General features: G+C 46.9%; 1 protein-coding gene across 2 annotated transcripts in view; it reads right to left on the bottom strand.

The window, feature by feature from the left end:
- IGSF11 (immunoglobulin superfamily member 11) overlaps nt 1-20,113 on the bottom strand; it is a 109,584-nt gene that overhangs the window by 56,874 nt on the left and 32,597 nt on the right. Inside the window, exon 1 of one of the 2 annotated variants that reach the window (XM_051608498.1) lies at nt 12,684-12,702. The exons of the other annotated variant lie outside the window; for it this stretch is intronic. The gene's annotated coding sequence lies outside the window, so the exon portion shown is untranslated. Of the gene's footprint in view, nt 1-12,683; nt 12,703-20,113 lie in introns of those variants that run through there. 2 annotated transcript variants of the gene reach the window in all.

Here is a 20,113-nt window from a genome sequence, read left to right on the forward strand (position 1 = left end):
AGCACAGCTCTCCAAATGGCTGCTTTTGTTCCATGTATAACCCTTACCTCCTCATGCTGGCTGACTCTTCTGTTGTGACAATATGCTTATCTTCTCTAATATTTGTTTACCCTTTTTTATTCATTCTGTTTTCTTTGACATACATTTTTAATTAGATGTACTTCTTTGCTCTTACTTTCTGCTAACACATTCATTTAAAAAGCACAGTGCTCACTATTACTGCAAATCTCTGTTGTATGCTTAAAAGATCAAGCCTATTTATTGCAATAACCTTTGTCTGGCCAAGTTATCAGTCATATATCACAGATAAGATGATACCTAAGGAGACTACTTGTATTCAAAATGTATTCAAATCTTTTTCCTTTGGTGACAAGGATTAATAAACATGAGGGGTTACAGTATTACACCACTACAATAGTAATTATTTTTTTACTTTTAGATAGAGTGTATCTTTTGCAAGGGTCACTCTTCCTTCTAGACTCATGGTTCACTTGAAATTTCTGGAGACTTCATTCAACATGATGCAATTCTTTTTGAACTGGCACCCTCTGCCAAGCCCCTGACCCTCCAAGCCTCCTACAGGTTGTGAGTTGGAAGCTTGCTTGCCCTCTGTGCATTTCTCTGAAGTTTTTCAGAAAACTGGGAAGCACTGGAGCCACTTCATTTGACATTCCACTGGAGCCAGTAACCTTCCAATTGTTTTCTCCAAATTGGTGCCCCAGATGAGGTGCAAGAGAAAGTGACAGTGCTGAAAGGTGAAAGCTCTTCCTCCTTTTCCAGCCTTGCGACTGGTACAGGGGACCACAGCATGGCTAGATGCTCCAGGGACAGCTTCAGCTTTGCAAAACAAGGCAGGTACTAGGTTTGTGCAGACAACTGGAAAACATCTGGGCATACTGACCACAACAGCAGTTTGCCCTTTTTCCTTCCCCCAGGATGGTCACAAGCAGGCCTGGGTGCCTCTGCACAGCTGTAGAAGGAAGGCAGCACTTCTGAGCTAAAGAGACCACACTGAGGCATGGAGAGTTGACCTGCCTTCTCCCAGGCCGGTGGCAGAGCTAGAACAGAGATTTTAGCTGGGAATAGGAATCAGACTGAAATCATGCCTTGCTGACATTCCAGCTTTGCCTTCATCTTTTCACTGCTTCCTTCATATCAGCCTCAGTGACTGTGCAGCTATCTAAAGAATAAACTCAGGGGTGCAATTGCAAATACCAGGATGGGGAAGGTGGTGCCCAGTCATGGATGGGCAGGCAGAGGATTTTAACTTGGGCTTAAAAGAGCTCAGACCAATTGCAGACTTACACCTTAAGCAGCCCTGACTCTCAACCTCATGCATTTGTTACCTCCTCAGGTGTACAACAGTTGGATGTGTATCTCAAGCCAAGTAACTGAACCTCTTCCAAGCTAAGCCAGGCACTTCTCAGCACTGTAATTAATTCACCAGCCTTTCCCTCTCCCCTCCCTGTGCCAGGTCAGCAAATTCACTGTTATGCCAGTTACTAAAACTGTATCTCTCTCTCTCTGTCAGTTTATCAGTTTTATTGGCAGGAATGTGTCTTCTCCAGACAGCCTTCTGAAGTAAACATATGGTAGAAAAAACAGCTGAAAGTGTGCAGGACAGAGCAAAAAGCTTGCATGATACATGGGGCAGGAGGCTGGGAGAGAGAGACTGAGCCTGTGTATGAGGCGGAGAAGAAAGCACACCTGAACAGAAGGGAGATATCTCCCATACCCAAACAAGCTGTGAGACTGTTCCTCTGGGATCAAAGGTGGGCAACACTGGTGTTCCTTGTGCTCATAGCCATGCAGTGGTTCGCAGGACCCAGGGCAAGCTGTACAAGCCAGGGCTGGCCTACAGCTAGCCTCTGCAATGCCTCTCAAAGCACTTGCTTTTGCAGCAAGGCACTTCTAGTTCCTGGGAAACTGTGGGAAGCCTGCTGTGAAACATAGCAAAGTAACATCCAGGCTGCCTGTGAGATATCAGCTACAAGAAGCACCCATGTACGATGGAGAACAAGTTGCTAAAATAAAGATGTCAGCTCTCCAGCTGTGTAACCAGGGGTTCTCACCATGAAGGCACATGTATACCAGCCTTCTCTGCTTTCAAAATGCTCCTCAGATTTCATTGCCATCTCAAAGCTGATTATATTTACCCTCCAGGTATTGTCTGCGTTGTACTTTAATAATCTGCCCACCTGTTATTATTTTCTCTCCCAAATCTGTCGCTCTTCAGCAGTGCTGTAATTTAACTCCAGCTGAAGGCTGCTTGGGTTTGGATGAAAACATTTTCTCTATTAGCATCTGCCAAAGACAAAGCTGAAGCTCATCAAATGATAAACCATCATAACAGCCTTTCACTCTCTGAGATTTATTTAGATTGTGATGCAGAGGGGAAAAAAAGAACACAACACACAAAAAAACCACAACCAAAAAAAACAAAAAACAACCAAACAAAAAAAACCACACCACCTTAAATGTGTTTGGTCATCACAACTCAACTGTGGGCTAATGTCTGTCCCCAGTAATGACATGACCCACCAGCCAGGAATGTCTGCTGGCCTGGAAGGTTTCCTGATGACAGTTGTAGCACCACCACACACATCCAGTGTGCTGTTTTCTCCCATTTCTTCTCTTCCATTTCAGCAAAGATGAAAATCAAGAGCAGATGCTGGTTTACAGGCAGTATGGTACAAGTGGAAGAGAGAGATGGTCACCACATGGTGTACCATATCTCCATGGTATCCAGGCTGTAATAAAATAGAGGGGAACATTCTGCCCTGTTGCACCAAAGTAAATCTGATCCTGGTGAAAATACAACACACACTCTTCCAATATTGAATGTAAATATACATGGGAGGAGAGGGTGAGGAAAAGTCCTTCCTGGACTTTGTGGGTGACCAGCAGAAGTCCCAAAGGACTTTGGCTCCTTTGGCAAAATTAAGAGTACCCTAAAATAGACTGACTCTAGAAAGCCAAGCTTCTTGTATCCTGAAAATGCACATTCAAGCTAGTTGGTCTCTGCAGGCCTCAAATTTTCCCTTGGCCAGCATCTCTTTCAACTGTGCAACGTGACATTTTACATACCCAGCAACACCAGTCAAGATCTGTAGCATCTCCTCCCTAAGAGGAAAAAAAAATAAAATGTATCATTGCACTAAAGTAATTCTGATCTGGCCTGGGGGTATATCATGATGAGGCTTCACTCCCTGGTATGCTTCCAGACATTTCCATTTCCTCACTGTCACTTCCTCTCGGATAAGTTCGCCTGCACTGTTTGCACAGCTGTCAAGTCCATCAGAGATGCCAGGAGACTGACAGCCGCTCGCACAACTGCACCATCCTGCAATGCAGCTCTCCTGCCCAGCCCCACGTCCCTGCCAGCAGTGTCACCTCCCTCCAGCAAGACTCCAGTCACCCAAGCAGCAGCCACCCATGAGGAGGACCCAGCCAAGGATTTGCCTCATCTCCTAGCAGAGAGGAAGTAGAAAGAAGAGCATGGCTGTGTCTCTGTGCACAGGTTTGTTCCCAGGTGCAGTCAGTCCAGGGCTGGTCCCTGCTGGCACATGTCCTCACCAACATGCAGTCACCCTGACTGGCATCCCCAAAAAAAGCAGCCAATGGCTCCCTGAGTTGATATAGGCTTGGACACAGAGTGAGAGAACTAGTCTTGTTCAGTACCACCTCTCTGTCAACAAGCTGCTCTCTCACAAGATCTTGTGGGTTTGGGATGTGTTCAAAGAAGTTTAACCTTTGCCTGGACAAGAACATTACACTTTTGTGGGGTGCCAGGATCCTTTACTCTTTAGACAACTATCTGCCTTCTCTCATAGATGCATAATGACAAGCAAGCTGATTTTCATTAGACCTTGCCAGACAAGGAATGCAAAAACCCAATAACAAGACCTTCTCAAATTTTATCCAAATCAGTTGATTGAGAAGTGAACCAAGCCAACAGTAGCAGCTCAATCATATGTCCTGAAGCAAGTTAAGACCAGCTAGCACCAGAAGTGGGCCATAACACAGGGAGATGGAGCCTCTCAACCCAACAGGGTAAGCTGCAAGTCAGCAAACATTGCAGTGTCTATCAGCTATGTATTGGCTGTGAAATAGCCGATACAATTCTACTTGAGAGAAAGATGCCTCCATTTCTTCAAGACACTAGATACCTGGGTCAATATCATGTTATAGATCCTGGTTTTCTGCATTCTCTTGTAGACTGCAGTTATTCAGAGCTGCCTGCCTGTGGGAAGCAGGTGAAGGATTGATCCTGCCATTGCCATCGGTTGCTTTATTTGGTTGTATGGTCAGTGGCTGTCAGTGGCAGGATTTTCCTCTCTGGGGGTGTCTGGAAATCTTCCAGGATGAAAGCTTCTCTCATTTAGCTGGTGCTGTTACCTCCCTGGAAAGACAAGGATGTACCCTTCACTGGTGACTTCTGAGGAGGCAGCAGCTGTCAGACTCTAGCAGAGGAGGTGAGCATAACAGTTGGAAGAAACTTGCTGTTATTCTGTCAGGTAAGATGTCTATGTAGATGCTGAAACATCTCAGGCAAGTTCAGCTTCAGTGCTCTCCTATCAGCCTTGTTAGGGGCTCAGCTTATTACCTGTTTTGTTATTGCTTGGTTGAGTACATTTTGGGACCTCCTAATTACAATTCAGTCTGCTTTGGAAATAACACCTGCAATGATGTCTGCAAGCACTCACAAAGCAAAGAATTATACTGGGCCAGCTAAAAAAAAAAAAATAATAATAAATGTTAGAGGCAAACCTTCAGCTGTAAAGGTCTGCAATTTACAGCCAGGAAGGTTTCTGCAGAGGCATTAGAGCCAAGTCGCTCTGTGTTAGGATGATGAAGACGGGGAGCAGCCACCCTGGGTAAGAGCAATGGCAGAGCACAGGCACCACATTGCAGCACTGGCCATGCTAGAACCTGGTGCCACAGCCTTCAGACAGCTGGTGCACAAAACAAAAACACATGTAGGGGTGCATGATGCAGGTTTGGGGAGAAAAGGCAAAACGGAGCAGGAGAACAAATGAGGTGGTACAAGGCTGGGAATTTGTGTGCCTTACAGATAAGTTTCCACAGGCAGCTGTAAAACTTGGTAAATGCATTATGTTTTGGAGACAAATGAGGTGAGATGCTAGCAATGGGAACTCATTCTAGGCAATCATTTTGCCTGAAAGAAATCTCTGCAAGCTCTCTGGAAAACATGTACAGAGCTGTGGGGGTGGGACATGAGTGTGTGTAAGCATATGGAGGGGATCAGTGGTGTAGAAGAAGCAGTGTATAGGCAGGCTCAATATCAAAGGGGTGGTAGGGTATATTTTTAACTTGTAAGAAGGCTGCAACATGGCCATCACCAGAAGCACTTCATCTGTCTGTCAGGAGAGTGATGCCACACCTTCTGCACAGGCAGAAATGTGGGACAACCAAGGACTCAGACGTTAGGTGTCTGCCACTGTCCTCTAGCTGTGGTCCTTCTGAGTGCCTCCATGAGCACAGGCTTTGTGTACAAACCCCTCAAAAGAAAAACCTGATCACTCCTGCCCAAGATAAGGGAGAATCTCCCTACACTGTGACTGCAGCTCTGCTATCCAAGAGGAGAGTTCGGCAATATTTAAGCCTTAATGAAAAGCAGAATGCAAGCCTAGCAGCCTGATGGGCACGCTGGTTTGGCAGTGAAAACCAGGCAGCATGTACAAGATCAACATAGGCATACTCTGAGGCTTTTCTATCTCCAAGCAACGTGACACTACCAGGGCTGCCCTCGTTTCACCGAAGAGAGCTGCTCCCCACTGAGTCTGGGGGGATACAGTGCCACCAACGTCCACCAAATCCTTTCCAGACATTATCAAAAAGACATGAGAGCTGACACGCTGCTACAGTTTGACAGCAGACAGATTTAACAGTGACAGAGTGGGGTAAAGTGTTAGTGGAAAATGTAGCATTTGCAACACATCTCCGCTGTAAATCACAAGAAGTGCTGGCACTCTTTGTTCATGTAACGAAAAAAAAAATACGTGGAGAAGGGGAGAAGACACGTGCATGGGCTCAGGCAGTCCAGCCCTGGCTTTGCAGAATAATTTACTGCTATGGGATCTCTCCTCCAGCATTTTTCTGTCTGTATATATGTGCCCCAAACAGTGATGTTCTTACCATTGTCACTCATAAACCAGAACAACAAATGCCTATTAGGAACTTTTCTTGATATTCCATTTCTTTCCCTCAGCTTTATCACATCACTTCTCCTTATATACCTCCTGCTACCCTTCTGAGCAGCTCTTCTCCCTGAAGTTCACACCCTTCAAATTACAGGAAGACAGTTAGGTTTCCCCTTTTAATCACCAATTACCCATGATAAATGCACTTAGTTGCTTTAATCTTTCCTCATACTTCGGCTCCCCTCCAGCACCCTAATAATTGTTTCTTTCTTTGAACTCTTTCTAACTTGCCTGCCCCTGTGACAATGAGACGTCTGGAGCTGAGCACCAAGGTTTGGGTGGGATCTGACCAAAGCTGCACACTAATTTCATCATTAGCAAGATTAGGTGTCTCTGGCAGGGTGCAGGCGTTTGTTCATTCGCACAGTCTCACTGGTCGTGGGGCGGCTGTCCTCCTGCCGCCTGCAGATTCCTGCTCCCACTATCATTTGTTGGTTTTATTTAACCAGAGATTAAAAGCTTTCAGGACAGCAATTACAATGATCATTTGAGTGCCGACTCTGAAGCTTGACAACATGCCAGACGTCCTCTGGTTCTGCATTGCATGTCCTCTGGCACGGGAAGTGCCCACAGGGATGGGCCAGAGAGTGCTCCCAGTCATGGATTCTGCAAGCTATTTCCACCCCAGGCAAGCTGAGCCCAGAGGAAATATGCACGGCTTGAATGCCATGGCCACAGGCAGAAGAGCCTCAGGGAGTGTATGCAGGAGCTTGGTGCCTTCTGAAACTTAGGGCACTGCCTTGCTATCACCAGCCCTGCCAACAAAGATTGCCAGGGCACTCATCCAGTAGCACTAACCACAAACATAGGCTAAATCTAGGGTGGGGAAGTCAGCTAGGGATGCTCTGACCTGGCAACTGCATTCTTTTACTGTCAAGGAGATGGCAACAAAACAAGCCGTCCACACGTGGATGTAGAGTCACATTTGCTCTGGCATACTAAACCAGAATGAAAAGAGTACCTGGTGGTACATGACCACAGTTTCTAACAATAGCCTGTCACTGAACCCCTTGTACCCAGAGCAGGGGCTAGAAAGTGTCCTACAGGTGAGTATTACCTACAATAGGTCTTCTGTGTTACACCCACTGGGCAGAAATGCAGGGATGTCATTATTTTCTATTTGTTAGCTTTCTGCCCAGATTCCAGGAACAAATCTCCGTAAAATGAAGCTAATGAGTCTTGCCTGGTTTGAGACACAGAGCTGAAAAGCCCTCCACATAAGGAACAGGCAGCATTAATAATATATTAGACTTATCTGCAATACCATTCTCATAGCTAAGAACATATATGACTCTGTGCAAGCTTCATCACCTCTCATCTCTGTGCCTTGGGGGCTTCAGGGTAATTTCAAACTTTAAAAGCCTTCCCCTCCAGTTGTCCCAGTTTCTGTTGTTCCTAGAGAGCCGTTCAAATTTCACATCATCACCTGAGCAGTAGATAAATAAAAATTGCCTCAGCCGTAGAGGAGAAATCTAGGTTAATTATGTTGATAACTTAAACCTCAGGGCTAATCTCTAGTCCATTACAGTTAGCAGATGGTCAGCTCACTGCAGGGAAGAGGAACAGAGGACAGAGTATCAGCTCCCATTCACAACATGCAGGATCAGACATGTCCCTGAGATGCTGGCCATTCCCACAGCTTGCTCCCTTCCCCCATGGACAGGTTTTCTTTGCACCAACGGCTGGCAAGGCAATCCAGAAAGGTGAGCACAGAGCCACCAGCAGATAACAAAAGACCAGACAATGTGGGGGTTTTCTGTGATTCAAGTAATCCGTGCACTGCCATAGATTGAAAGCAGGGAGGTGTAGGGAACGGGAGGCACACACAGATGGGTCTTGCAGGGTGGCATCCCAGAAATGGTGGCCGGAGGGTTAAACAGTGTACCAGGTAGAAATAAAGGTCAGATACAATGTGTCTGATGCAGAAGGCTTTGCAAAGTAGTCTCCTGACCAAAGCAGACACTGAAAGCCCTCCCAAGGGCAATACTGTGTGGGCTATGTCCCTCCCCGGATGACAGGAAGGGAGGGACCCAAGATCAACACACAGGCCTAGGAATTGGTGTCCCAGCTCCTGTCCCCAGTTCTTTCAGTGATTAATAGACCAAGCAGGAGCAGGGTATTTTGTCCCAGTTTCCCCATGTGTAAATAACTCCTTCCACACCTGATAAGGGTATTTTGTAAAGCTTAAATTGCCTGTAAAGCACTTTCTTGCCCTTGGATGAGAAGGGATAGTGACACTTCACATTTCTGTTTGCAGTATTTACATTTCTTCAGTAGAGAGACAGGGATACCAGGAACCACTCTGCCAACCTAAGAGCCCCTCTGGTTTCTACTGAAACTGCAGAGAAGTCTTCATCTGCTCTTCTCTGCAGAAAGAGTAGATTCCAGGAGAACAGATTAATATAGATTTGCGTGCGAACAGCCATGGTGCAGTTGCAGATTCTCCAAACTACCCACTTGGGGATTTTTTTCTCAGGACAAAACTGCCCCATCCCAACTTAATCTGCCAACCACAGTACAAGTGACTTCCCAGACACTGGCACTCTGCAGACCATCTGCTAGGACACCAAAGGTGTCCACAACATGGGAATATTCAACGCTATAGGGAAGCAGAAGTTGGGAGCTGCAGACTAACTATTGTTTTTAAAGCTACAATTCAAGTCTAATCATCACATTGCAATGTTACATTGTGATAATTTGACATCCCTGTGTGAAGTCCTAACAGATTCAAACCACAACACGACTGTTGAGTTGCCAAGCTGAGACTAACATGCAAGATGCACATTAAATGAAGGTCTGAAGGTGAGGGGACCAGCTTGCCCACATTACAGCTATTTTACTTATGTGGGGAACAGCCTGAGCAGCCTTCCCTTAAGCATGCACTTGGGGGTGACCTGCACTTTGGGAAAATCAGGGGTTGTGAAGCCACAGGTACATTTATCTGGTGTACTGCAGGCAGAAGGAAGCCCTGACTATCCTTTGAGCAGATAAAGCTGCATAGCTGTGGTTAGTGTGGCAAGGTGTATCAGCTGATACCAAGTGCTGCATTGAAGCAGTCTCCCTGCTTTCAGACCTGTGCTGGCTTGCATCTACCAGCTGCGATGGAAGGTCAAGCAAGCTTACTTTTGCATGCAGTACATCATGTAGGCATTGCCCACCTCACCTCCCTGCATTCCTATAAATCCCTTGCTCCTCATCTTTCCTTTGCCCTCTTTCTGTTCCCTTTCTGTAGCACAGGTTCCTTTGGGAGGCAGGGATGGATGACACCGAGTGATGTCTCAGCACCACTAACACGCACACACACAGAGGGATGGTTTACAAAAGAAAGCACTGCTTCCCAGAGGGAACTGCACACAGCCTCACCTCCCAGGAGCACCCTCTGGGCAGTCAACCTTTCCCTGTTGCACCTTGTGGTGCAACACGTACCACCAGAAGCACAGCTTCTGTCAAAAAATTTACTATAACCAAAGGAGCCCTTCTCGCTGCCAAGACCTGCTGCCTCTGTGTGTGCCCAGCCCTGCTCACCCAGATACATTTTAATGGCTCCTTACTCCTGCTGGTACCGCTCCTTCTCCTGGTTCAAATTTCAACATTAATAAAACATCCTAAAATAATGCCTGTAACAAGCAGCACCAACCCTTATATGATACTGCTGGCTCAGACCCTGACAGGAGGAACCAGTTGTGTCCCCCCAGGTACTCTAACCAAGATGGTTCATTGCCTCCTCAAAAGATTTGGCCTTGTAAAAAGACACAGGAAAGAAATATATTTTTCTTCAATTCTGGGGACTCAGACTGATCACGAGCAAGGGCTGGCCCTAGAACTTCTTCCACATGCACACCAGCATTGAGCATGTTGTTCAGCAAGTCAAGGCCAGAGGAGATACACATGATTAGGCTTCCCTCCCTGCACAGGTCCTTTTACCATCCCCTCTGCACCTCAACACGGCATGGGAAGAAGATACCGAGATGTAAAGCAGAAATCCAACTTTACCACTCCAGGATGCCCCAAGGAGGAGAAAAAAGACATCACATTTCAGCAACTCTTCCCTCTCCTGAGTCACTCAAAGGAAGAACCCTGCTTCAATTCAGTCCAGCTCTGCCCAGCGATAATTTCTAATCCAGCAACTGAAGGATTACAGAAAGTTAAAGGAGACAGATGGCATTGCAAAGACAGAGAAGTCTTATTTCTTGGCTGCAGCCTGTACTTCTCAGGGTTACAGCCAGGATTTCAAAAACGTCCACCCTCTGTGTAAGCTGCTGCTTGCCCAGGGCAGGACAGCCCTGTGAAATGCTGGCTCAGTGTGGGAACAGTAGAGGCTGCTAGTGGGATGGTTTGTAGATGGACTGCAAGGAAGAGGGATCCCTCCTCTGAACAGCCTCACAGGGCATTTGGTTTGGGACTGGATGGGGAATTACAGTGTTTTACATCCATCCAGCACTTTGCAGAGGCACAAACACAACCCCATTAATTTGCACACTGCCTCTCCACACCACAAGTGACTGTCACCCTTCCCTGTTTTACCTGCTGGAAAACAAGGCACCAAAGTTTTGCAGTGAGTCTGTAGAAGAGCCTGAGACAAAGTGATGGAGCCAGACTTGGCTCCCTGCAGCCTGCCCTGCTCCAGGAGCACCCACACCATCTTGCTCTGCCCTTGCACTCAGCCCAGCCAGGGCACAGCAGTTACCTGGACAAAGGTGACCATCATGTTCCAACTAGCAACAGCTTTGCTCCCAGAGGGGCTGTAAGACAAGGGTGCTTTGGCCTTTGGATTTTAGTTTTTGTGAGTCTGCAATAGCCTGGGGCTTAGGTGAAAGTATACGAATGGATGGCACTTTTTACATCTGCTTTTTTCTTTTCTTTAGGACACAGTGAAAATATTAGGCCTCTGCTTCCTCATTTTTGCCAAATATATCTCCAGTTAGCTCCTGAAACAGTAACATCACAAGCAACAGAACTGAAATCTGTGCCAGGAAACTGGAAGGGCTATTGAAACTCACCCTCTGCTTTCTGTTAACACCTATTTAAACCAGTTTCCTGACAAATGTGTGTGTGAAAAAAAACAACTTGTTTTCCTGAAAGCCAATGCAAGTTTCAGAAAAAAAAATGAAGACACTTAATGAAAGACCATTCTAATCTTCCCAGAAACCCTCCAGGAAAACTTGGAAGACAAGCCCCTGATATTTCTCATATGAATAACAGAGAAAAGAAGGAAGACATGCTTGGGGGATTTCAGACACCTCTGGATAACAGCACAGTCATCACCAGCACTGCAGTAACCTCCACAAACCAGCAATGGATCAGGGAAACATGCAGAAGTCTGACAAAAGAAACATCTCTGCATATAGTTATAGTATATTTTTCTTTTGATGGGACCCCTTTAAAACAAGGCAAATCAAACAATCCTGAGTCACTGCACTTGATTCTCTCCAGGCTGCACAGAACTCAGCAAAGCCCTTCCCTTTCCTACCTCCCTGTCTTGCCTTGTCTCTCTCAGGGAGATTTTTAGGCCTATAGATGAAAATGTGTTTTGACAGGTCCAGGAGGAATTAGTGGCACCCCCTAATTTTTCACTGGCATAGCACCAGGACATAAGTTCCCATTCCCCTTCCTGTCTACTCCGTGATGTTGGCAGTCACATCCAGGACAGGGATGGCACAGGCTTCTTGCACAGCTCCAAGCAGCTGCAAAGATAACATGCATCCACATCCTTGATATAATTAATAAATAAAACTCTAGAAAGCCCACAGAGTGTCCCCCTCCCCCTCTTTCAAAGCAAACACCTAAAGCTCAGTGGACCAAAATTTAAGTGGTGAATCTGAGCACGGTCTGGGGGCAGGCAGTGCTTTATACCTCCATTTTCTGCTTCAGTAGAATGTGCTGAGGGCATTATTTACAGCAGGGGCATTGTTGCACACCAGTTAGTCTTTCTTTGGGAGCTGCGGAGGCTGCAGGAATAATGAGATAATTATCCCCATTATTCCCAGCAATGGTGGGAATGAGACCGCCTTTGTCCAGTGCTCCAGAATGCACCAGCTTGGAAGGGTTTTTTTCTGCCAGCAGAGTTATTTTTGTGGAGGTTCCTAGGACGCCTCAGCTGGGGCAGAAACTGGTTGTACATGTGAGGGCACAAAGACCACAACAGACCCTAGATATCCCCATAGAGCAGAAATCCTCCCTCTGGGAAATTACAGCCTACCAAGAGTCCAGTGTGCCTTCTCCCTCAAAACACTCTGTACCCTACTTGGGTGAGGATTGTCAGGAAATGCAGACGACAGATGGGAGGGAATTAAACTCAGATTGAGGAGAGACTCAGGCCCCTCAGAACTGAGACTTATTCCTGGCAATGTGCAACTGAAAAGCACTTAGATATCAGCAGTCCTTGTTAATTCACCAGAGAGTATTATCCAAGCTTGTTACAAGATTGATGTTCACTGTGGTACAATCGTTAATAGTTACCCTCAGCACTTGGCCTGGATAAGGGCAGGAAATCTAGTAGCCAGAAGTTGTTTCTCTTCTTTGCTTGATCATTTTGCTGATCCCTTGGCCTGAGCATAATGATCAGATTAGAAGGCTTTCTTTTTTTTTTTTTTTTTTTGGCTTCTTAGTCTCCTTTAAACTAGATTCACACTTCTGTGGGGCCACTTGTCATCACTGCCAGGAACGTTAATTAAAGCTGAGAACCAGATTGACCTGCTGTGGCACAACGCAACAGCCACTCTCCTGTGTTGTCCTAACACATCCAATGGCCCCATGTGCAGTCAGGCAGTCAAGAGATCACTGGAAAGCAAGAGAAAGGCAGTGCAGTCATCAAAACTCACAGCAAAAATGCAGCTGAAAATCCTTAATGCAAAGCTACGTGCTGCACTGCGCCAACTGTGGGTGGGCAAGAGAAGTCCTTCCAACTTCAGCATCCTGTATTTCAGAGAAGAGACAGAATTCTAAGCTTCACAGGCTGCAAAGCAACCTCCATGAGCCAACACCTTTCTACAATATTGCAGCTATTTCAGCAAGCATGAGGACTGGGTTCTGTCAGACAGCAGAAAGCTCAGCAGCAGCTACACCTCACACTCAGCAACCCTCACAGCTGTGAGGTTATTTGCAAAGGATCACTGTCCTGTGCCTGCTCTCCACCACCACATTATCCTCCACCAGCTTTCCACAACCCCTGGCTCAGGGTTTGCAGTACAACCAGAGCAACAGAGCCAGTCATCGTGGGGCTGCACACAATGGTTGCATTCATGGAGGTGGTGTCTGTGACTTGTCAAAGTGATTTCAGTCAGAAAACAAAAAGCTTGTTTTTTTCTACCCACTTGTTTTTAAATGGGCACCAGGCACGTGAGAATGAGGATAGTTTTGCATGAGCTGTAGCACCAGCATCCTGTAGCAGCAACATGAGGAAAACTATTCACTGCAGGATCTACTGTGGTGGATACCCAGCACATTTACACCTGCCTCTGCCTAGAAAATGGCAAATATCCTCGAGGGCCTCTGTCTGCCCACTGGGGAAAGCTCCTGCTTCTGGAGCAAAGGAAGGGAGGTGAGGAGGCCAGCAACAAAGAGGAAGCAGAACCCAGCTGGTTTTGGCAAGTAGAAAACAAGTAGCAAAACTGGACAAGGTGAGAAGATGAAAAAGGAATTAATTTTTAAAAGAAAAGGCGCTTCCACTAGCACCAAGTAATTTCCTCCTAGCGTATTCAGGCTCCCTGTTCATCTCCTCTGAAATAGTTCAGGAAGAAAATAAAATCAGTTCCTTCAGATACCCAGGTGGTAACTTTTTAATGAAAGAAAGAGGTGCAGAGGTTATGGATGCCAGGGACAAAACAGGAATTGAAACTCAGAACTTTGTTTCCACCTTACTAAATTAGCAGAGTTAAGATAAAGGTTGGACTAGATGATATTACAGGCCTTTTCCATCCTGAACCATTCTGTGATTCTCTGATTCTATGTCTCCCCGCCCCCCCCCAACTTCAACTCTTCCAGCATCTCATGCCTAGGTAAAGCAACAGACCCACACTTTACTGTAAAGCAACAGCCTGTACATCCCCTTTTGTCTCTATTTCAAACCAGGAGGGAGTCATCAGCCTTCTTGCTCAATCCCAGCAGGAAAACCCAGCTCCTGTACTATGACAGGGTTGGCCAGGATGCCTCTTCCCTGCAGAAACCCTCTGCTGCCCCAGCCCACAGCCATGCTAGCCAAGCGAATCCAGGCTGCTGACCTTTCCTCAGTACAAGCCTTTCCACATATTTCATAAGGGGATTGTTGTTTTCTAGTGAGCTACACATTTAAGAACATTATATTTGGAGCACGGATAGAAAGGATCTATTTAACCAGATCTATTATTCCCTCTCTCACCCACACGTGCACACTTGTTTCTCCCCCACAACCAACTCTCTGTGCACACACCCACCATGCCTGCCTTTTCGCTGCCTCTGTTGCACTGGGTCTAATTAAACACCCTGGAGGTTTGTTTCTAAACCCAGATTATTGATAGATTTTTTTTTTTTTTTTTTTACACCCCAAGCCCTACAATTCAGAGCTAAACGAGAGGAATGAAAAAATACATATGAGAGAGACGGAAGGAGGGTAAACACAACAGAGATCAGATCACAAAGGCTGCGCTTGGAGCAGGGATACACAGTGGCAGTTTCTGTGGAGGGGAAGTCTGATCCACCCCATGGACCGTGAGCGCCCCATCAGTCCTCAGATTAATCACATCCCAGTCACTAGGAAAGAAAGACTGAAAGGGACCATCAGGGTCAGCAAATGCAGCACCATGCAATTGCTGGCAGTCTGGCAATGGGCATTTTGAGGTGGAAAGGGCCCACAAATAGTATCTTCACCATCCTTCTGATGCCCTGTGCCCCTGACACAAGACAACACAAAACTGTAATTACAGAGTGCCCAGGAAGGTAGATGAATCACAGAATCATATAATTGTTTTAGTTGGAAAAGACCTTTAGGACCAGCAAGTCCAGCCATTAAACTAGCAGACTGCCAAGTCCACCACTGAACCATGTCCCTAAGCACATATTTTAAACATCTTCAGGGATGGTGACTCTACCACTTCCCTGGGCAGCCTGTTCCAATGCCTAACAACCCTTTCAGTGAAGAAATTCTTCCTTCTCTCCAATCTAAACCTCCCCTGGTACAACTTGAGGCCACTTCCTCTTGATCTTGATCCTCTTGATCACTTGTTCCTTGGGAAAAGAGACCAACCCCACTCCTTTCAGGTAGTTGTACAGATCAATAAGGCCTCGCCTCCCAGCCTCCTCTTCTCCAGGCTAAATAACTACAGGTCTCTCAGCTGCTCTTCATAAGAATTGTGTTCTAGACCCTTCACCAGCTTTGTTGCCTTTCTCTGGCCTCACACCAGCACCTTGATGTCCTCCTTGTAGGAAGCACTCCACTGACACCTTTGCAAAGCTCTGCTGTGCATCTTCACCATCAGGAAGAATTTATTGGGCAAAAATGCACAGAGATTTGAAAGAGTGGAGCATGCCCCAAAGTACAGAGGGCAGAAAAAAACAACTCCATTACAGTAGATCCTGCCGTGCTGATCAGAGGGAGACATGCCCTCCTGACTCTACAGATGACTGACAAAGAGTCTGAAACATGAGATTAAACATATGCAAGAAAGTCTAAGGTTATGAGTGTTGTCCAGGTAAACTGAGAAGGCCTAGAAGGAAATCCCTCCAGGGATGCCAGCACTCAGACTGGAAAGTTCCTTTCATCTCCAGCCTCCTAACTGAGGCTCTGGTTTCTAAGACACCCAGTGCAAATGTCACAGTGAGATGAATTGGGTGTATTATTTACTCCAAAAACCCAACCCAGATTTATGCTGGCTGCTCATCCTTGTACTGGATCCAAATCCAATGTCCCTGCTGTTGCCAACACCAAAACAAGAAAAAAGTTTTACTTTATGAGACAGCAGGAGAAAGAGACCATGATAAATCACATGCCACTGCCAAATATCTTCAGGAAAGCTCACACCACTCCAGCAAATACACAGAGGAACAAGGATATTGGGGTGGGGGACAAAGAGAGAAACTCCAGCCTGATTTTGCAACACTGGATATTAGCGTGGCAGGAAAAGTGCTTCCTTCCCTTGCAGCAGCAGCTGCTGCGTGGACCATAGGAGAAGCTGAGGAGGAAACTGCAGCTTGAAGTGGTCAAGCCAACATGTAAAGAATGCTAGTGGTCTGAATGCTGCAACAAGAGGGAAACTGCCAGGAGTCTGCCCCTGCTTTACCCACCCTGCTACTCCACAAGTGTGGAGTCCCCTTTACCAAGGGGAAGTCATGTTTGACCAACCTCATAGCCTTCTATGAGGAAGTAACTAGGTGGATAGATGATCGTAGGGCAGTAGATGTGGTTTATCTTGATTTTAGTAAAGCATTTGGCACTATCTCCCACAGCATCCTCGTAGATAAACTGAGGAAGTGTGATCTTGATGGTCAGGAAGTGAGGCGGATCATGAACTGGTTGAAAGGAAGAAGTCAGAGCTGTGGTTAATGGGACAAAACCTAGTTGGAGGTCTGTGACTAGTGGAGTCCCTCAGGGGTTGGTACTGGGTCTGGTACTATTCAATATTTTCATCAGCAACCTGGATGAGAGAACAGAGTGTGCCCTCTGCAAGTTTGCTGATGACACTAAACTGGGAGGAGTGGCTGACACACCAGAAGGCTGTGCTGCCATTCAGAGAGACCTAGACAGGTTGGACAGTTGGGTGGGGAGAAACTTGATGAAATTCAACAAGGGCAAGAGTAGAGTCTTGCATCTGGGGAAGAACAACCCCATGTACCAGTACAGGTTGGGGGCTGACCTGCTGGAGAGCAGTGTAGGAGAAAGGGACCTGGGGGTCCTGGTGGACAGGAGGATGCCCATGAGCCAGCAATGTGCCCTTGTGGCCAAGAAGGCCAATGGCAACCTGGGGTGTATTAGAAAGGGTGTGGTTAGTAGGTCAGGGGAGGTTCTCCTACCTCTTTATTCTGCATTGGTGAGGCCGCATCTGGAGTATTGTGTCCAGTTCTGGGCCCCTCAGTTCCAGAAGGACAGGGAATGCTTGAAAGAGTCCAGGACAGAGCCACAAAGATGGTGAAGGGAGTGGAACATCTCCCTTATGAGGAAAGGCTGAGGGAGCTGGGTCTCTTCAGCTTGGAGGAGACTGAGGGGCGACCTCATCAATGTTTACAAATATGTTAAGGGTGAGTGTCAGGGGGATGGAGCCAGGCTTTTTTCAGTGATGTCTAGTGATAGGACAAGGGGCGATGGGTGCAAACTGGAACACAGGAGGTTCCACATACATATCAGGAAGAACTTCTTTACTGTGAGAGTGACAGAGCCCTGGAACAGGCTGCCCAGAGAGGTTGTGGAGTCTCCTTCGCTGGAGACATTCAAAACCCGCCCGGACACGTTCCTGTGTGATGTGCTCTAGGTGACCCTGCTCTGGCAGAGGGGTTGGACTAGATGACTTTTCGAGGTCCCTTCCAACCCCTAAGATTCTGTGCTTCTGTGTGACTACACACTTTCCCCCAGCTTGCAGCACCCTTGACCAGCCTCCCGGATTTCTTGCCAGGAGGCTTAACTCAGCATCTGCAATGGCCCATGATGAAAAGGGCTGTCCAAAGCAGTGCAAGGTACTGCATGCACTGGTTTCTGACAACACTTGCCAACTGTTTTAAAGCATTGCTAGGCAGGCAAGACAACATCGAGACTCATGCTCAGCCCAGTCCAGCACCCATGGCAATAAAAGTCCTGTGCCCAAGTCGACACTGGTTCTAGTGACACAGCACAAGCTCTAGTTTATGTTTTAGCTAGGAAAATGCACAAGTCTTTCATCCCTGATAGCACCTTATCCTCAGACAGCCTTGTCACTCCACCAGAGAATATGCCTCTACCATGCAAAGTTTCATGCCTTGGAAAAAAGGGATGGCTTCATTAACTACAGGCACAAGTCACAAGCAGCACCAATCCATGGTAGGGGCTGAGCAGCACCTGCAGGACCTGTGCCGGGGCCAGGGGGAGCACCTCATGTTACCCCTCAAAGGAGAGGGGAGGATCTCTCACTGCCACAGGGGCTTCCCAGGGGTATAGCCCACAGTTGTTCATCTTTGAGAGAGAAGGCAGGCATGTGAGGCCCAGCTCAGCACACAGGGTACTTTCCGTCAGTCAAAGGACTGAAATTCGCAGCAATCAAAGCCAGGAAAAGCCTCAGCTGAGCTGAGCTATAACTGCTACCTACAAAAGACAGCAACATTGCTGCTTAGTCCTGTACAAGCTCAGAGAGGGACCTTTATACATCACCACTCCCAAATACTTAAGGAATCCCTGAATAACAGGGCTGAAGCCTAGATTCCTGCAACCTGCTGGCTTGGGTTTTCTTATACCACATAATTTACCTAAATTCACATTATAAGCATCCTTTACCACAGTGGGATATAAACTTGCCTTCCTTGCTTAATCTAATCTACTTGTATATTTTGATGAATTCTGGCAAATGGAGTATTTTGGAGACTCGTCAAACAGGGCTGAAATTGGCCTGTGAGGTACAAAGCTACAAGAGTATAGCAGAGTGTGCATCTTCACAGTCCTTCCTTCCAAGTGAGACTGAGCAAAAAATGAATCATGCAGGTCTCAGTGTTTACTTACACCAGCAAGAAGAACCTGAAGCCTCAAATCCTGTCTGAAAGTCAGTTTGGGCTAAACAGCCCTTTCCATTCTTGACTTCATTCAGGCAATAGGTTTTTCAAGGCTTCTAAATACTGTAAAAATTTGAAGTGAACTGTATAAGAGATCATTGATGCCCCTTTCCTTACCTGACTTAACTACATAACCTGCCCTTCCTGTTCCAGGATACAAATTACCATTAGGATGTGGAAATGCAGGTGAGAATGGAAGTCCTGCAGTGGCATGCTGAGGTGCTACTCCCCAGCAAAACCCTAGATACAAGCCCAGGTTTAGGCTGAGGCTGCCAACTAGGCTGCAATGCCAGCTGCTTCTCTGAGCAAGCCCACACCATCAGGCTCATTCCTGGCCATGGCCCTCACCCCATTCCCCGCTCCCAGTCACACAGGAGTTGTGCTGGATCACTCCTGCAGCCACCAAGCAGCCAGGGATCAGCTCCCATGATGTCTATATAATGCATGCATGCTTAGGCTTCTGGCACTACGGTTCTGAATCCAGCACAGGATGAGCTGGAATTCAGGGTCAAAGTGTCAGTAATTCCTTGGTAAGCATCCAAGTTCTTCAGGAAGGTCAGTAACCCAATGTGTGGAGCCTAATGCTGGTCCTTCATGCTGCCCAGTGGACACTCCTCAATGTCCACTCACTTTGCAATTCCCCCTGCTTCTCAGCAAGGCAAAAACCTGGATAACAGAGCCTCGGTGAGCAGAAAGTCCGAACTAAATACACCCATGCCTGACTCCACCAGGGCAGAGAGCAACCTCACGTCATGGCACAAGGACACCGTTCCGTAGGACATTAGAGGAGAGAGAAGGGGGCAACCTCCTGATGGGGAGCAGGAGCTCCAGCCAGAAACCCCACACTGCCCTTCTCCCCTTCAGAGGGCAGACATTAGAGCACGGGCACCACAACCCAGCCGCTGTGTAGGCACGAGAGCAGGAGGTGAAGGCAAAGAGCAGAAACTGTTTGAGGTTACGTGACCCCATCGCCACCAAATAGGATTGCCAGACACAATCTAATTGGATGAGGTAGGTCATGGTGCTGAAAATAGTTTTGTACTTTTGCCCTCTTAGCTGGTAAACAGCTTTCAGCCCCTAAAAGTGCTGTGCTGTGCTATGTATTGGTGGAAACAGCTTGCACAAAAGTAAGACGGCTCGAGAAGGCTCGAGAAGGGGAAACCTGGGCAATGGGTGAAATGCTGCTG

This window comes from Apus apus, chromosome 1, assembly GCF_020740795.1.
Source record: "Apus apus isolate bApuApu2 chromosome 1, bApuApu2.pri.cur, whole genome shotgun sequence".
NCBI lineage: Eukaryota > Metazoa > Chordata > Aves > Apodiformes > Apodidae > Apus > Apus apus.